Source organism: Pelodiscus sinensis, chromosome 2, assembly GCF_052426305.1.
Source record: "Pelodiscus sinensis isolate ZL-2025 chromosome 2, ASM5242630v1, whole genome shotgun sequence".
NCBI classification, from domain to species: domain Eukaryota; kingdom Metazoa; phylum Chordata; order Testudines; family Trionychidae; genus Pelodiscus; species Pelodiscus sinensis.
In genome coordinates, this window is record NC_143053.1 from 220,193,574 (window position 1) to 220,210,286 (window position 16,713).

Consider the following 16,713-nt stretch of genomic DNA (forward strand, 5'->3'; position numbering starts at 1 on the left):
TTAATTAGATGTGCAGACATAGCCCTTGCACCTGTTCCCTTTTCCCCTACTTCATTTTTCCATTTGCAGAAAGCAACCTGATATGGCCCGTGTTTCTCCTGCATTGCAATAATTCTCATTGTAAATCTATATTATGCCTCACGAACAGCATATTATACTGGCTACAGTATGACTGCTAACTAGACCTGACCCCTGAACTGCTTGTTTTAGAAATGCCAAAGGAGTTGGAATGCTGTTTTATGTGAAAATTAAAAAAAGAGGAGGAAATGGTGGTTGTTTCAGCTCTTTGAGAATCACCTTTCCCATTTTTTTTAAATCCAAAAGGGTGGCAAGCAGATTTTAGGGGTGTGACTGAATTAACAGTCAGCTGGGAGGAATGGAGCTGAAGTAACACATGAGATAACCATACTAACATCATTTTAAATCACTGTTATATTCCTGAGCTCAAATACTGGACAGTTCGGTTCAAAACTGGACACCTGGCAATCCTACTGGGAAAAAGGCTTTCCTAGTGAAAACAAGGCCTAGAAGAATCCAACAGTCATGGAAAGGTATGCACAGTAGAAATTCCAGATACCCAAAACACCATGGCTGGGTGGAATGCAAGATTGATTTTATTTCCCCAGATTCTTAATGCAGTATAGACATACCCTAAGACAAGCAGCACAGCTGTGTCTGGTCATGGCCAGCTGGCTCAGTCTGCAGGGGCGAAGGCTACTGCAGTATAAACATTCAAACTTGGGTTAGGGCCCAGGTTCCAAGACTCCGACGAGGGAGGGTCTCAGAGCTTGGGCTCCAGCCTATTACTGAATGTCTACACTGCAACGTAGAGCTCCAGGAGCCCACATCAGATGAATGCCACAGTTTTTTCTTTTACAATTAAATTGCAGAGTAGACATACCTTTATCACCTTAGACTACACCCAGCAGCGGTCACCCTAAGCATTTTCAACTACAGCCACTGTATATATGAGCTCTACTCTGACCTGCACTGCAGAAATTGCTTCAAGGGCTGCTCTGTTCCTTTAATGCCCCTTTACGCAGCTGCAGCTGTATGAAGGCACCATAATCCAGGCTTGTATCCGACTTGATCCCAGTACATAATCCTTGCCAAAAACACTGCCATCGTCACACTGATTATAGTGCAACTAGGGTGCAACTTCTGAAATAGATATGGTCATGTTTTCCAAGCATACACTGTATGAGTTTCACCATGCCTGCCTGACAAATAAAATGAATCTCCTGCAATACATTTTACAAAAGGCAATAAGGTATGTCGCAGCAAATTGAGCATGATTAACTTAATTGCTTTTTTGAATGTATTTTGTGTATATAATGACAACACTGTCTACTGTGAGAGGAGCATGACCAGACAGGGGCATTTATGGATCACAGCAACTTGCTCAGACTCCTCTGGGGAGATTGAGGTTCCAATAAGAACTTAATTCATAAGGGAATTTATGTCAATATGATACTGACTCAGACAGCTCCCAAAGGAACTACAGCAGCACTGGGGAAGCTAGGCTAGTGAGTGGGCCACATAAATGGCCCTCCTTCACTTCAGTGGGATGCAAGATTGTCCTAACCAAGATAGGATCATTTTGCTAATTGCACTTGCACACCTAGAATTTGCAGGGTGTGCTGACAAACTTAGCAGTGCTTTGATTGGATGCAGAGGGAGCACATGTCTGTAAGTCATTGTTGTGTGCATTCAGCACAAACCTCACTTCACATGCTCCTGTTTTACGTGCATGTCATTTTAGTAATACGGGTAGGAAAAACCAGTGGATGGAAACTAGCATAGTCTGGCAGCTCTGGTAATGGGCAACAGTAATCAAAATGTCTTGTGGTCCTCACACAGACCTTTCTGTGCCCTTTGGGCCACAGGTTGGCCACCACTGAACTAGAGCTACATTTTCATAGTGTGCACTAAATTTGTGTGCATCATTTTTTTTTCTCTGACCAGATTGAGACATTATCTGATTTCCAGAGTGTGAGGAGTTGTAGCTTAATTTTTTAGGACTTCTGTGGTGGGTGAGAGGGAGGGAAACAAAAAACCCAAACCCCCAGGAAGAGTGTTGCCTACAAAATGAATAAAGAGAAATGTTACCAAAGGAACCTGAAATATGAGAGAGTTAATTGAATGCAATTATTCATTGATGGCATGCTTCAGAAAACTTGCTTTGTGTAAAGAATGAGCCAGCTACCAGACTGCACTTCAAGAAATTATTTAAACATAATAGGGGTAACTGGGTGAAGTTACATGTCCTGTGTTATACGTGGGGTCAGATGAATCTTCTGGCCTTAAGAAAAAATAATCTATAAAAATGCTTTGTTCAAGAAAACTTAAAACAGAAAGGGGACAAAAATATGACCATTGCTAAAACACCAAAATAAAGAGAGACGGAGACAAAAAGGCATCGATTAAAAACTGGAAGTCATAGCTTCATGAGAAAAATAGTAAGTAGCAGAAACTCTACCATGTCAAGTATAAGGCAGGCCAAGAAAGCATTTGACAAGCAACTGGGACAGGGGGCAGGCTTACTGGGAAAAGTGATGGGGGGACAGCTCTGCGCTGCTGGAAGAGGCAGGCAGAAGGGGCTGGTCTCCACTCAGCAGCACTTAGCATGCTGCGCCTCCCCCCAGCAGCCATCAACGCCTCCCGGAATTCATTGCGTGGGGCTCTTGAGGTGATTTAAAGGGCAGCAATGGCCGAGAGTCCTGGGCCCTTTTCAATTGGTGGACGGGGGGAGGTTTTCCCTATTGCACCTGTCTGTGAGGCCCGCAATCAATGAAGTAAAAAACAAACCCACAAAACAAAAACAAACAAAACCCTTCATTTTTGCAAGTACATCAAAAGCAGGCTGTCTGCCAGTTAGTGGGTGGGGCCACTGGACAACTGAGGCACTGAAAGAGCACTCAGGGAAGACAAAGTTGTGAAGAAGCTAACTGAATTCTCTGAATTGTCTTCACTGTAGAGGATATGAGGGCGATGTCCACATATGATCCATTCTTTTTAGGTGACAAATCTGAGGATCTGACTCAGACTGAGGTGTTATAGAGGAAGTTTTGGAACAAGTTGATAAATCGATCATCAATAAGTCACCAGGACCAGATGGTAGTCCCGCTCCAGCCTTCCCCACTCCTGCTGAGTTCAGAAGGAACTCAAATATGAAATTGCAGAACTATTAACTGTGATATGTAACCTATCACTTACATTAACCTTGCAGCGCCTATTTTTAAAGAGAGGTTCCTATGGCTCATCTGCTTGTTATTGCCAGGATTGCCTAACTTTAGGACCAGGCAAATTGATTAAAACAATAGTAAAAGAACAGATTTAACAGACAGAGAAGAACACTGCATCCAGGGAAGAGAGTCAACAACTTTTGTAAAGTGAAATCATGCCTCACTAAACTATTAGAATTCTTTGAGATTGTCAGCAAACACAAGAGCAAGGGTGATACAGCCCATATAATGTACTTGGATGTTCAGAAAGCCTTTAACAAGGTCCCTTGCAAAATTTTTATATGCAACTTAAGTGATCATGAGGTTAGAGGGAAGATCCTCTCATGCATTGGCAACTGGTTAAAAGATGGATTACTCTTTTGTTTCCTATTTTAAACAATAAAGAGAAGTAAATAGTGGTACTCCCCAAGGTTCTGTTTGAAATCTGTGCTAATCAACATATTCATAAATGATCTAAGTGGGTGAACAAAATGTGGGTGGCAGAATTTACAGAAGATACAAAATTGCTCAAGATAGTTCAAGTCAGACTGTGAAGAGATAAAAAGGTAACTCACCAAACTGAGTTAACTGGAAAGAAAATAGTAGATGAAAATTAAATACAAAATAATGGGGTCTAAATTAGCTGTTACAACCTAAGATCTTGGACTCATTGTGGATAGTTGTCTGAAAACATACACTGAGGGTATGTCTAGAATATATGCCTCTGCTGACGGAAGCATGTAAATTAGACATACCGACATAGTCAATAAAGCGGGGATTTAAATATCCGTTGCTTCATTAGAATAAAAATGGCCCCCGCGTTGTGCCGGCTCAGCTGTTTGTCGGCACAAGGCAGCAGTCAAGACGGGGATTGGTCGGCAAGGAAAGCCTTTGCCAACCGATCCTGTAAACCTCGTTGCACGAGGCATAAGGGATCGGTCAGCAAAGGCTTTCCTTGCCGACCAGTCCCCGTCTTGACTGCTGCCTTGTGCTGACAAACAGCTGAGCCGGCACAGCGCGGCAGCCATTTTTATTCTAATGAAGCGAGGGATATTTAAATCCTCGCTTCATTGACTATGTCGGTATGTCTAATTTACATGCCTCCGTCGGCAGAGGCATGTAATCTAGACATACCCTGAGTGTGCAGCAGCAGTCAAAAGAAACTTACAGAATGGGAAAAGATTGATAATTAAACAGAACATATAATGCCAATATGTAAACCCTCAGTGTATACTATGCAGTTTTTCTTGCTCCAGCTCAGAAAGGATGCACTAGGAACTGGAAAAAGTACAGAGAATGTAAACTTAAAGTGGTATGAAACAAATTCTATATGAGAGATGTAAAAGAGTGGAATTATTTAGCTTAGGAAAAAAGAACTGAGGGTGGCATGACAGGTCGCTACAATTATTAATGGCGTGGACAAAGTGAATAGGGAAGAGTTATTTACTCCTTCACCTAAACACAAGAATCAGGGTTCATAAGCTGAAACTAATAGACAGCAGCCTTAAAACAAATGAAAGGAAGTACTTCACACAAACAGTTAGCCTATGGAACTCATTGCCAGGGGATGTTATCAAGGCCAAAGGTATAACTGGACTCATGGTGGAATGGTGCCAGTGGGCTCATGGCTTCGATGTCTAGTAGTCAAGAATACAATCCCATGCTCCAGGCATCTCAGCCTCCAAGCTGGGACCAGACAATAGGGGAAGGATTGCCATGTTCTGTTCATTTTATTCAAGCATCTGGCCTGTCTATGGTCAGAAGACAGTGGGATAAATGGACCAATGGTCTGATCTGGTATGGATATTGTTATGCAGTTTTTTCAAGAAATATTACATATGTTTTTTGTGCAAACTAGGTAGGGATAAAGTTTGGTTTTAACTGTGGTATGTAGTGAGTTTGATTGCCTTGTTGAATTTAGGACACTATAGGAGAGCCCTCCTGTGGCAAACACTTGTAAATTCTCTTGGTTGTATTCAAAGACAAGGCAACCCATCTGATCCGTTATCTGTTTTTTTTTATAAAAGTAGTAAATTACTATGTATTTGTCTGCAGTGCCAGAGGGGTATATGGTACTCAAAAGGCAAATAAAAGACTACTAAATTGCTGTCCCTCACAATCTAAGTTAGGCACAATGCACAGGCACAGTAGGGAAAGAGAGGAATGGATAAACAAAATCATGTAAATAGGGTGTGGTCAAAATCATCTGCTGGTGTAAGACGGTATAGTTCCATTAGTGTTAATGGAATTGTCAGTTTACACTAGTGGAGAATTTGACTCCAAGTATTGTTGAGGTTTGACATCTAGCCTGTAGTCATTGAGGTTTGATATCTAGGGGTATGTCTACACTACCCCGCTAGTTCGAACTAGCGGGGTAATGTATGCATACCGCACTTGCTAATGAAGCCCGGGATTTGAATTTCCCGGGCTTCATTAGCATAAGCGGGGAGCCGCCATTTTTAAATCCCCGCTGCTTCGAACCCCGTGCAGCGCGGCTACACGGGGCTCGAACTAGGTAGTTCGGACTAGGTGCCTATTCCGAACTACCGTTACTCCTCGTGAAACGAGGTGTACCGGTAGTTCGGAATAGGCACCCTAGTCCGAACTACCTAGTTCGAGCCCCGTGTAGCCGCGCTGCACGGGGTTCGAAGCAGCGGGGATTTAAAAATGGCGGCTCCCCGCTTATGCTAATGAAGCCCGGGAAATTCAAATCCCGGGCTTCATTAGCAAGTGCGGTATGCATACATTACCCTCCTAGTTCGAACTAGGAGGGTAGTGTAGACATACCCTAGCTTAGCATATTTTAAAATACATACTGGTATACAGACAAAAGATCCAGGGATCAGGGAGGTTATTACAGATAGGCATACAGGGCAGCATGAAAATGAGGCTGGGGAGACTTGATTAGGAGGGTATGTCTGCAGGCATGATGCCCTGTTGTATCGCTCTTTAGATTGTCATTTACATTAGTACAAAGTCTGTGTAAAATTCAGTGTAACACAATCATACCCAGCCTTCTTGATTTTAATCCCTCCAGTACCAGTTTTAAACCAGCATCACTTCACTGGAATTATCCTCAGTTGCTCCAGTACAAGGCTACATCTAGACTAAAGAGTTAAATCAGAAAAAGAGACGCAGTTTGTGTACGCGTATATTTTCCCGATGTTCTTTTGAAAGAGGCTTTTCCGAAATTTGGTGCATCTACACAGGAGGTTTACAGGAGAAAGATGGTGAAAGAGCATGCACGCTTGTTCAAAAACATTTTTGTAAAAGCAGACATGTTCCTTGGACGCAGCATTGCTTTTCCAGGATGCCTCCGATATCTCGGAAAAGCGCTGCAGCCTAGATGTAGCCCAGCTGAGAGCATAATACCACCCCAAAGTGTTCTATGACATAGGAAGAGTTAACAGAGCTGTGTGAAGCTTTTAGCATCAGTATTATTCCTTTTGATTTCCCATGAATGCAACGGTAGATGAGTTAATTCTCAACCAAAGCCAAAATAGCAGATCTAAATATTTCACATGCACTTAAAAAATAAAACCCCCTGAACAAATCTACCATAAAGATTACAGGTCCAATTAATCCATTTCAATAAATAACACTACATAATGCATACACTTAACCCCTTATGAAAATGGCTTTTCTCTGAAAGGATTTACTAGTAATGTTAAGTTCAATAAATGTAAATAGCACTAATTGCCAACTCAGTGCCTAACACCTACCCACATACAGGAATACAGAACTAAATTCCATAAACTTTTGTTTTATACACTTAAATGATTAAGTTAATTAAGTGACTCACCAGCAAACACATCTCCTTGTGATGGGAATGCAATTACAAACCTTCTTCCTTTGGCAGTACCTGTGGACAGCTACGCTGGCCTTGCTTCTCCCTGCTACCCAGCTGAACAGCGGTCACACTGAGCTGAGCCTGGCAGAAGAAAAAAAATTGGAGGAAAAATACCTTTAAAATAAAAATTAACTATTTTTATGTTTTTATGATCGTGGGGAGCTGCGGGGAGTCCTTGTGCTGCTAAGATGCCCAAGACACAGGGCACAAGGTGCGGGGGAGTCTGCAGTCTTCTTGGCAGAGAAAAGATCCCCAGCCAGGACACTAAGGGAGACAAGCTGTTAGTCACAGTGGAAGTCATGCAGCTTCTGATTCATTCCTGGGACAGAGTCAGTCAGCAAGGGATGTCACCAACCTTGAGACAGCCCTCTGCAGCGCTGCAGTCATGGACCCGAGTGCTCCCTTCCTCTCACAGCAGCACAGCTGCAGAGGGCTCCATGTAGTTCCTCAGCGCTGGCTGCACCTGATCCCCCAACTGTGACCAACTGATTTTTTTTAGAAACCAATTTCAGTGTGTCAGCTCAAATTGAGACTTACCAACAGGTCACTGATTAAAATCACATCCTTTCAACCCTACTTATTCTCCCTCCCTTTCTGGAGTAAGCCAGTACAACAAATAACAGTTTGTTGACTCATGGCCCAATGCAAGGTCCATATCCAAACTCACTCATCCTTACCCCTATTCTCAAGGGATTTCAAAATGCCTTGTCAGTTAGGGGGTTTCCACAGTTCTTTCCTCAATGAGTAGATTGGGAAGCTCAGGTCTTCCCTCTCAACAGAGTTCTGCTGCAGGGACCCTTAATAAGCAGCCAACACCCAACTACACAGATCCCTTACTGCATCACTGGACCACTTACTACTTTTCTGTGTCTTGAGTCATTGCCACAACTGCTTCTCAGGCTGACAGCATTATCATCACTACTACCATCAAGCCTTCTTCCCACATTCACTATTGCCACAAAACTTTTCAGCACTTTTGGTCACTTGGCTGGTTCTGTTACAGGACAGTTAGCAGGAAAGTCCCTGACACAACAAAAGCCTTTCTTCTCTCTGCAGACCCCACCATGATGGGTGCAGGCCAGATTTACTTCCTCCAGCTTTCCTTCTCAACTGCCATGGGCTCCTGGCGCATGCCTATCTTCCTTCACAGAAGCTCTATCTGTCTGTCAGTAGTTCTCAACACAGCTTCCTGGCTCCACCCAGCCTTCTTTCACAGAAAGCTAGCAAACTATTTTCCTTTCTGTACAGCCCACACCTGAGACAAATTCAGCTCTTCTAACTCCTCCCCCTCCCTGCTTGACACCTACTGCAGGTGTAGCAGGACAAAGCTGACTGAGGCCCCAGGCAGTCATTAACACTTCCAACCCAGTCTAGGTCAGTACATCCTACCACCAATAGTTACACTTTTAAAAATTTTTTTATATACAAAAATTTGGGACCTGGTTCTTGTTAGCTAATACCTATTTTGAAATCTTCTATATGTAATGTTAACCAGGGTTTCCTTCTTAAAGAAGCTATTATCATAAATTTTGAAGATCATGTAACATATGCAAAATATTATTTAAATAACCTTTATATATTCATATCCCAGGATAGCTCAGCTTCATCCGTTGAACCTAAATAATGAAGTTTTCCAGTTTCATCATAATAAAAATGTAATAGTAGGAAAGATAATTGTTAATGAGCCTAAGTTTTGCTATCCTCTATAATTACCCTGAATCATCCTTTTAAAACAAATTAAACATGTAACTAAATCTGGTACTTAAACATTTTTATAACTTTAAGGCTGGGAGCGATTTCATTGGTGCCAAGCACTACTTAAGCACCTTCTTGGCTTGTGACCTCTAATAGCAGTTCAGTCAACTGATCAGTAGATGGTGGTGGTGTACTTTCAGAGGATTCAATTAAATGAGGCAAGATATAATCAGAATTTGGTTTCTGTCTCTATTTTTACTGATGGTGAATGATCATCTTGGATATTTCTGGTATATTAAAAACCTAGGACACAAATTAACTCAGAAATGCTTCATATCAAATTACAGACTACAAAATTGTCTATTTCTTTTGGCTATTCTAGAGCAGCAGCAGGAAACTTTATTTGTTCTTCCCTTTTTTCTACATTGTGAGAACTAAAATATAACAAACCATTTTACTTTTGCTGTTTTCAGTTTACAAAGTGAAATGTCACTGTCAAAAAGGGAGTAAATCAGAGAGTGGGGAGTTTAGAAACAAATGCAGATGACAAATCACAGAATCGATGATAGCTTGGTTACTTTCCAGCTTATTTCCACCTCTTCCCTGATTCAGCTGCACTGTTTGGTATGTTGAAGGTGGGAGTGAAACTAAGACTTTACCTCCCCATCCCCATTCCATCTGAGAGAAGGAGCAGCAGCCCTTGAAAGGCTGTTCTTCCATCCATATTACAAGTCCTGATTCATGCATGGGTATGCGTGAAATGTACACCACTGTCAGCCTATAACAAGTGCAGAGGGAACTTTGCAGAGGTTTCTATGACAAGTCTGTGCCTAATATATAGACAGTGTTGCTGTTTGGGGGCCTGTATTTGGGGTACGATGGCCTCTGACCAACATGGGGCAACAAAATAGGGTGGAGTTGGCTTTCCAATTAATAGAGAGGTTAATAGACTATAAAATGGTTTTTTGTGGCCCATACGGTGAAGCTAATATATGAAACATCGTGATCTCTGGTTTGTATAGCAAGGACAGATCTGCTCCACAGTTTGCAGGTATGTTAGCTGTTTACAGGCCTCTGTGTAGAGTTTTCTCTGGGATAGTAGGAGTCTGTGACTTGTTTAACCCATGAAAAATGGTTGGGGCATGCAGGGCAGATATAAGGATGGTGTTACAACAAGATGTCCACGCTTTCTGTTATTTTAGGATAAACTTAAAAAACAAAAACTGGTCTGGTAGGACTTTATAGACTAACAAAACATGTAGATGGGATATGAGCTTTCGTGGGTAAAACCCACTTCTTCAGATAACCGGAGTTTTGAGTTTAGGATGTGTGGACCCAAAATAAATAGGGGAGAAGGTGGAAGAAAAAAAGGAGGGGGGCAGGAAACAAGGAGCAGAGTAGGTATTTTAATGTAGCAAACATGTTTAAATCTCAACACTAGAGGAGCCCTGCTCATGAAGAATGCTGAGCTAGCCAATTGCCCATCCATCCTACTCAGCTCTGTCCCCAGCCGATCTTGCCACAGTCTGTACCTGCCAGTGCATAGTCCCTGTTGAAGTGGAGGTTGTGCCACATCTTCTGCCCCCATTCACAAACTTTCCTATGGAAAGAACCTGGATCCTCGTGTGAAATTAAGGAAGTTCCAACAGTTGCCTCTTCTCATAAGGGTTGGGTTTTAGAGCAGTCTCAGAGAAAATGTATTGAATCACTTTTGTTTTTATGACAATTGGCTGCCCTAAAGTACACCTAAAGCTTTTTTCAGAGTCCAGTTGTGCATGATACAAAGAATGGAAATCCACTATAGCTGGAACATTTTTTCCACAATGTCATCATGTACTTGTACTATTTTCAGGCCTTCTGTAGTGTTCTGTTCACAAAGCAGCTTACGCCTTCTTCATACCAGGTGTTTGGATTTAGAAATAACAATTTTCCAGTATGGATATATTCTAGGATACCAACTTATCTCTGTTACTCCTTCCTCCATTTAGCTTTTTTTTAAAATATGTTTCCATCTCTGATTATATATGGGATAGGTTATGTGGCTTCTGAGAGCTAAGCAAAAAGTTTAACTGTGCTACCCATTTGGCTGCATGTGTAGGAGAACAGCGGGCATTGAGAGAGATATTAATCACACTCATTTGCGACTGTGTGCATATATACAAACAAAGCCAAAACAGTCAAACACAAACAAAGCCAACTGGGCCCAGACATGAAACCTGGATATCAGTGAGATATCCAGAAAGAGCATAGACAAACTGGTAATTTATTTGAGAATAGGTACAGGAATCTGAGAGCAAGAATTTTCTACTGTGCCCTAATTTCATCTTGTGATGCTAAGAAATTAGTGTCAGAGGGGTAGACATGTTAGTTTGTAACTTTAAAAACAATGAGCAGTCCAGTGGCACCTTAGAGACTAACAAAAATTATAATTGCATGAGCTTATGTGAGGAAGTGAGTCTTACTCACGAAAGCTCATGATACTATATATTTTATTAGTCTCCAAGATACCATTGTTAAGAATGCTCATTGTTAAGAAATTAGTGTTAGAGGAAGATAACTGTACAGGTTGGACCTCCCTGGTTGGGCACCCTGGGGACCTGACTGGTCCCAGCTGATGGATCTTTCCAGACCAGGGAAGGTCATCTGAGGCCCCTGCTGCCAGGTGCTCCCCTTTATGATGCCCCCTTTTTGGCTCCCATGCTCCTCCTTCCCCCCGCAGCCCAGATGAGCTGTATGTTGTCTTCCGCCCCATGCTTCCAGCCCAATTGAGCTGCGTGCCAGCTCCTGGGCCCCCACCCCTCTGCAGCACACTGGGAATCTCTGGTCCTGAAACATCTGTGGTCATGCTGGACCACTGATGTTGCCAGACCAGAGAATCCCAGGTTTTCGAGGTGCAACCTGTATTGGGATATTCATTAGACAATATTTTTCTCTATGCACTAATATGTTGGCTGTTCTGTATTACTGTTGTCTTCATGTATTTTTGTTGCAATTCATCTCCCATCCGCACTGTGGTTATTATAATACTCTCTTTCCATATGTACGGCTATGGTCTATTATACTGGAGATGTCTACATTGGCATACATACTTGAGTACTGATCTGCATACATGATAATGCATGCTGCCTGTAGCTGTGCCAAATGTCCATATGATACTGCACTGCACGTGCATATAAAGCTGAGTACACTCATGTGCATGCTGTTGCTGCTATGCGACATTAGCACTAGCATTTCAGATGTGGTACCTCAGAATTCTGTGTATCACGGACACTCTAGGAGCATGTCATGGGGTCATTCACCACTCTGGCAACTCCTGATGGGCGTTTTGAGAAGTAGCTCAGTCCCAGTGGGTTTGCCCTTGGGTAGGGTGGCATCCTCACTTCCTCCTGAAGACCCATTACAGCTCCCTTTCTTGGCACCTGTTGCACACAACCCTCAATCTGTGCCACCATCCAGTTTCCTCCCCTTTTGGGGAACTCCGACAAGATCCCAAACACTCCTCACAGAGGCTTGGCAGACCTTCAGAGGCTGGAGGTGGGGCAGGTCCAAACACTACCCAGGGCCTGAGGCCAGGGGTCCTTGAAACAGCAACTTTCTGTTGCCTCTTCTTTTCAGCTCACTGTCTATTACCTGGGCCACTGCCACACAGACTCAGTTCTTTCTGCTCCTGTCTCTAGCTTTCACTCCTTTGCCCTCTTCCTAGGGCTTCAAGCTTATAAGTCCTGGCAGCCTACAGGAGCTCCCACTAGCATCTGTACTTCTCCACAGGCTGGTCTTGTCATAGTCTTTCAGGAAACCAGTTTTCTCGCTAGGGCTTCCTGCTGTAGATGCTTTCTCTCTGGTCTGCAACTTCCTTTTATATGGGCCAACTGGCCCTAATTGGCTGGTCCAGCCATTGCTCTAATAGTCCACAGCTGCCACACCCTAATTGGCTATTTCCCTTGCAGCCATTCCAGTGGGGTACTTTAGCTGCCTCACAACCAGCCTCTGTAGTCTGGTTTTAACCCTCTTAAGGCCAGTAAGGGCAGACGGCCCATCACAGATCTGCTTTGCTGTGTGGTGTTGGGACTATCTCCTGTTTTCACACATTTGCTGATGGCAATTCCTGATCATGTTGCCCCCTCCCTGTTATTCCCTGCCAAAAAAAACCAAAAAAAAAAAAAAAAAAAAAAACAAACCAGAAGACATTGCACAATGGGGTGATTAAGGAGTTCTGCTCCTGTTCATTATTGCAGGACAAATGGTTATGCAGTGGAGTAGGTGAGAAGTGAGATACTGGATGGAATTTGGGCAGGACTTTCTGACGTGAAAGAAGGTGAATCTTGTAGCTAAATGACAATTCCTTTAGCTCACATGGTATAGATATGATGAATGCCAGTAGTGCTATGGTATGCCCTGGGTTGGAATGTCACTTCTGGTGCAGGAAAACCAGCATAGTGTGATGGGATCACATAATTTTGGAAATCTGGGATGAATAGCAGTAGCTTGAGAACTTCCAAATGAGGAAATAGATCTTCATGGAGCTGTGTGTGGAGCTAGCACCACACCCTCTAATTCCAGAACACTTAATTCAGGGAAGCCACATTGTATCAGGTGTGAGTTGCTATTGCTCTGTAGAATTTGGCAACACTAGACAACTATTGGTTTTTTGCAACCCACTTTAGGGTTAGAAAGCCCACTGTCAGGGTTGTGGTTGTGCAGGTTTGTGAGGCAATTGCACTGTGATCTACTCATGGATGGTTTCCATGTCATATTTTCTAGAAATAATAGGAGATTTGAAAGGATGGGGTTTCCAAACTGCGGGGACCATAAATAGCACCCATAGCTCAATACTTTGCTCACCACAAGGGTATGTAAACCAAAATGGTGTTACTTGTGTAGGCCATCAGAAAGGCTTAATGGACCACAGATGCAGATTTATGAATACAAACATAAAACATGGAAAGGGTATTCACACAAGAGTGCTTGTCATGACCCAGGTGTGCATGGTCACATCTAGTGCTCCAAATGGGAGTCAGTCTGAGCAAGATATCAGGAGGCCAGTCAGAGATGGGCCAGTGGGCAGACCTAGAATTAGGCATCAGGAGGCTGGCTGGGTCAGGTTACTGCAAGGTCTGAAGGTGAACTGGCAGGCAGATAGGGTCAGGTTACCATGAGATCTGGATCAGGCAGCAATTTACAGATAGCAGTCAAATACTGCAGTCAAGGACAAACCAGAGATTGATGTCAGAGTCTAGGATCTATGGCAAGCAGGGTCTAGAGCAGAGACAGGCGGGTAGTCTGTGTGGTTGCTCAGATAGTGCTCCTTTAAGGCTTCTGAATTTGAGTACTGGTACTGGTCACTCATGCTACGGTTACACTGCCATGTTTTTGTGGAAGAGGATATGCAAATGGTGTGCTAATTTGCATATCTTCTTCCGATTTTTTTTGCGGAAGAGGTTTTTGCAATAAAAAGCCCTGTGTAGACAGGGCCATTTGTTGGGAAAAAAAACCCCTTTTTCTCAAGATATTGTAAACCTCGATTTTTGAGGAATAAGGAATCTTGCAAAAAAGGGGTTTTTCCTACATATGGCCCTGTCTACACAGGGCTTTTTATTACAAAAACCTCTAACACAAAAAGAATCGGAAGAAGATATGCAAATGAGAGAAAAAAAATGGCAGTGTAGCCGTAGCCTCAGTGGGCAGGGAGGGACCACCACTCAGGTCTTGCTGGGCTGTGCTTCCTGCCAAGTCTCACTGGATCTTCTGTGGGAGCCCAAGCTAAACCTCCTGTGGTGATGCAGAGACACCCATGGTCTAGTCCTGCAGGTTCTAAAATTGGAGATCGGAATTGTACCTGAAAGGGGAAGAAGGAAATTTATTCCTGAGAAACTACATTGCTTTATACAGTGTGTCTGTACCAACACTAATTTTAGGGGACCCTGCATACCTTCTCCTGATTTGTCTCCTGAACCTATCCTCTGATGGCAATAACCCTGAACAAGGGAATTCAGGTACAAGGTCAGTAGTTGCAGAATGGCAGTGGAGTGCATGTTTGGTAGACAGACATTTCATTGGAACCACCCATGCACCTGTCTTGATGCCAATGTGGTAAATACCATTATTACTTTTACAGAAAGAAAAGAATTCCATTTAACTGTAGAAATGGACATGGAGGACTCTTGAAACTCAAGACCTGGTACATACTCTTTGTCCTGTCTATGCTACAAACTGGCACAGTACCAGGCCATGCTCAGCCTAAGGTGAGTACTTACTGAAATCCCATAGGCATGCCAGCTTACTGATCCTCTCCTCCGTTTTTCATACACATGCTTCTGGAATTTAGGTGTGGAGAATGGGGAGTTATGGCCAGGGCTGTCCCTATTGATAGGCAAAACACCATGTAGGGCACCACGAAACTTGGGGTACCACCTGCTGCCTATGGACTCCAGCCACCATCACCTACATCCTCGTCCACCTTCCCCGCAGGGCTCAGCACCAGTCTGGTCTTCTTCCACGCCCAGCCCCAGCTGCCCACCCCCGGCTCAGTGCTGATCTGACAACCCTCCCGGCCCACCCCCGGCCCATCCTTTATCTGCTGGGTCAGCACCCAGCTTCCACTCACCAGGTGGCTGTGAGCAATCCTTGAGGGCTGGAGGACCAACCCGGGGGCAGCCACACAGTGGGAGGCTAGAGAGAAGTGACACTTTCCCCTTAAAAGTGCTGCTTCTCTCTGACTGGCTGCATGGCCGTCTTCTGCTACTCCAGAGTTCTCTGGTCCACATCTCCCTCCTGGCCCTGCTCCAGGTTGCCAACTCACCCGGACCATATGCAATTAACAGTGACTAGTCCGTCTGGTCTGGGAGACTTGACAACTCCTTTCCCCTACCCCTGTCCAGAGCAGCTGCTCCTTAGGAGGTTTGGTGCAGAGCTGAGTAGGGCACCAGTACCTGTTGAAACCACTTTGGTTAAGGCACAAACATGAGCATGCGCATGCACACAGTGGTTAGTGTAGTCGTACCTCATACGTTCCAGAAAAATTCTGGATCAGCTTCATGTGTCTCAATTCTGTTTCCAGATGGTGTCTGCCCCTCAATGATGTCCAGTTGGAACTGGAAACTGGAACTGAGAAGAAAAGTATCCCAAGGCTAGTGTCCCAGAGATACCCACATAAGGATATGTTTCACTTACGGTGACCTAAAACACACATGTTTTTCCTCCACTCTAATTTTTTATGCTCCACAGACAATGCAGGAAATATTTGTTTCAAGAGGTAACATAAGGAGGAATTCCCATGCTGTTCATTTTGGATTTGAAAGACAATAATTTATTAGTCAGTAAGCTTAACTGGAGAATTTGACATTTTTGAGGGTAATGGCTACGTAAATGCATTCTGAAATTGTCCCATTTGTGTCATAAAACATGGGACTGCAATGATATCACTTTCTTTGAGAAAATGTGAAACCATAAAAGTTTTCTTTTACTGAGCAGAGTTCTTGTGTGTTATGCCTTACAAAAGTTTGTGTAGATTTGTAAAGAAACAAATACATTTGTAAAAAGAGCAGATAAAACTGAATCAATTTAGTTAAATATTTTCAAATATTAAAAACTGGATATTGTTAAAAATACAAATGAATTCAACAGTTCACCCAATGTAATTAAAAAGACAATTTAACCATTTTTGTAACAGCTCTTCCTTAATAAGAATATATTATACATATAACCCTGTGGTTCTCCATCTTGGTGTCATGAGCCCTGGATAAGGTAAGTCTTTTCAAGGGGTCATAATGATTCCCATGACAAAATATTTTCTAGCCCAGATGAAAGTAAAGAAAACCTTCTAAATGTAAATGCCTGTGGTGACTTTGGTACATTAGAGTGCAAAGCACTGGGGAAAGCACAAGTCATGGAGATTTCTGTAAAAATCTACCATTTAAATTCTTATGTATGTTAAAATATGAAATT

General features: G+C 43.1%; 1 long non-coding RNA gene across 1 annotated transcript; it reads left to right on the forward strand.

The window, feature by feature from the left end:
* The first annotated feature begins 1,153 nt into the window (after nt 1-1,153).
* Nucleotides 1,154-16,406, forward strand: LOC142826845 (uncharacterized). Its single transcript, XR_012901107.2, has 3 exons — nt 1,154-1,270; nt 14,885-15,011; nt 15,827-16,406. It is a non-coding gene; the product is annotated as an uncharacterized LOC142826845 (long non-coding RNA).
* The last annotated feature ends 307 nt before the right edge of the window (nt 16,407-16,713 follow it).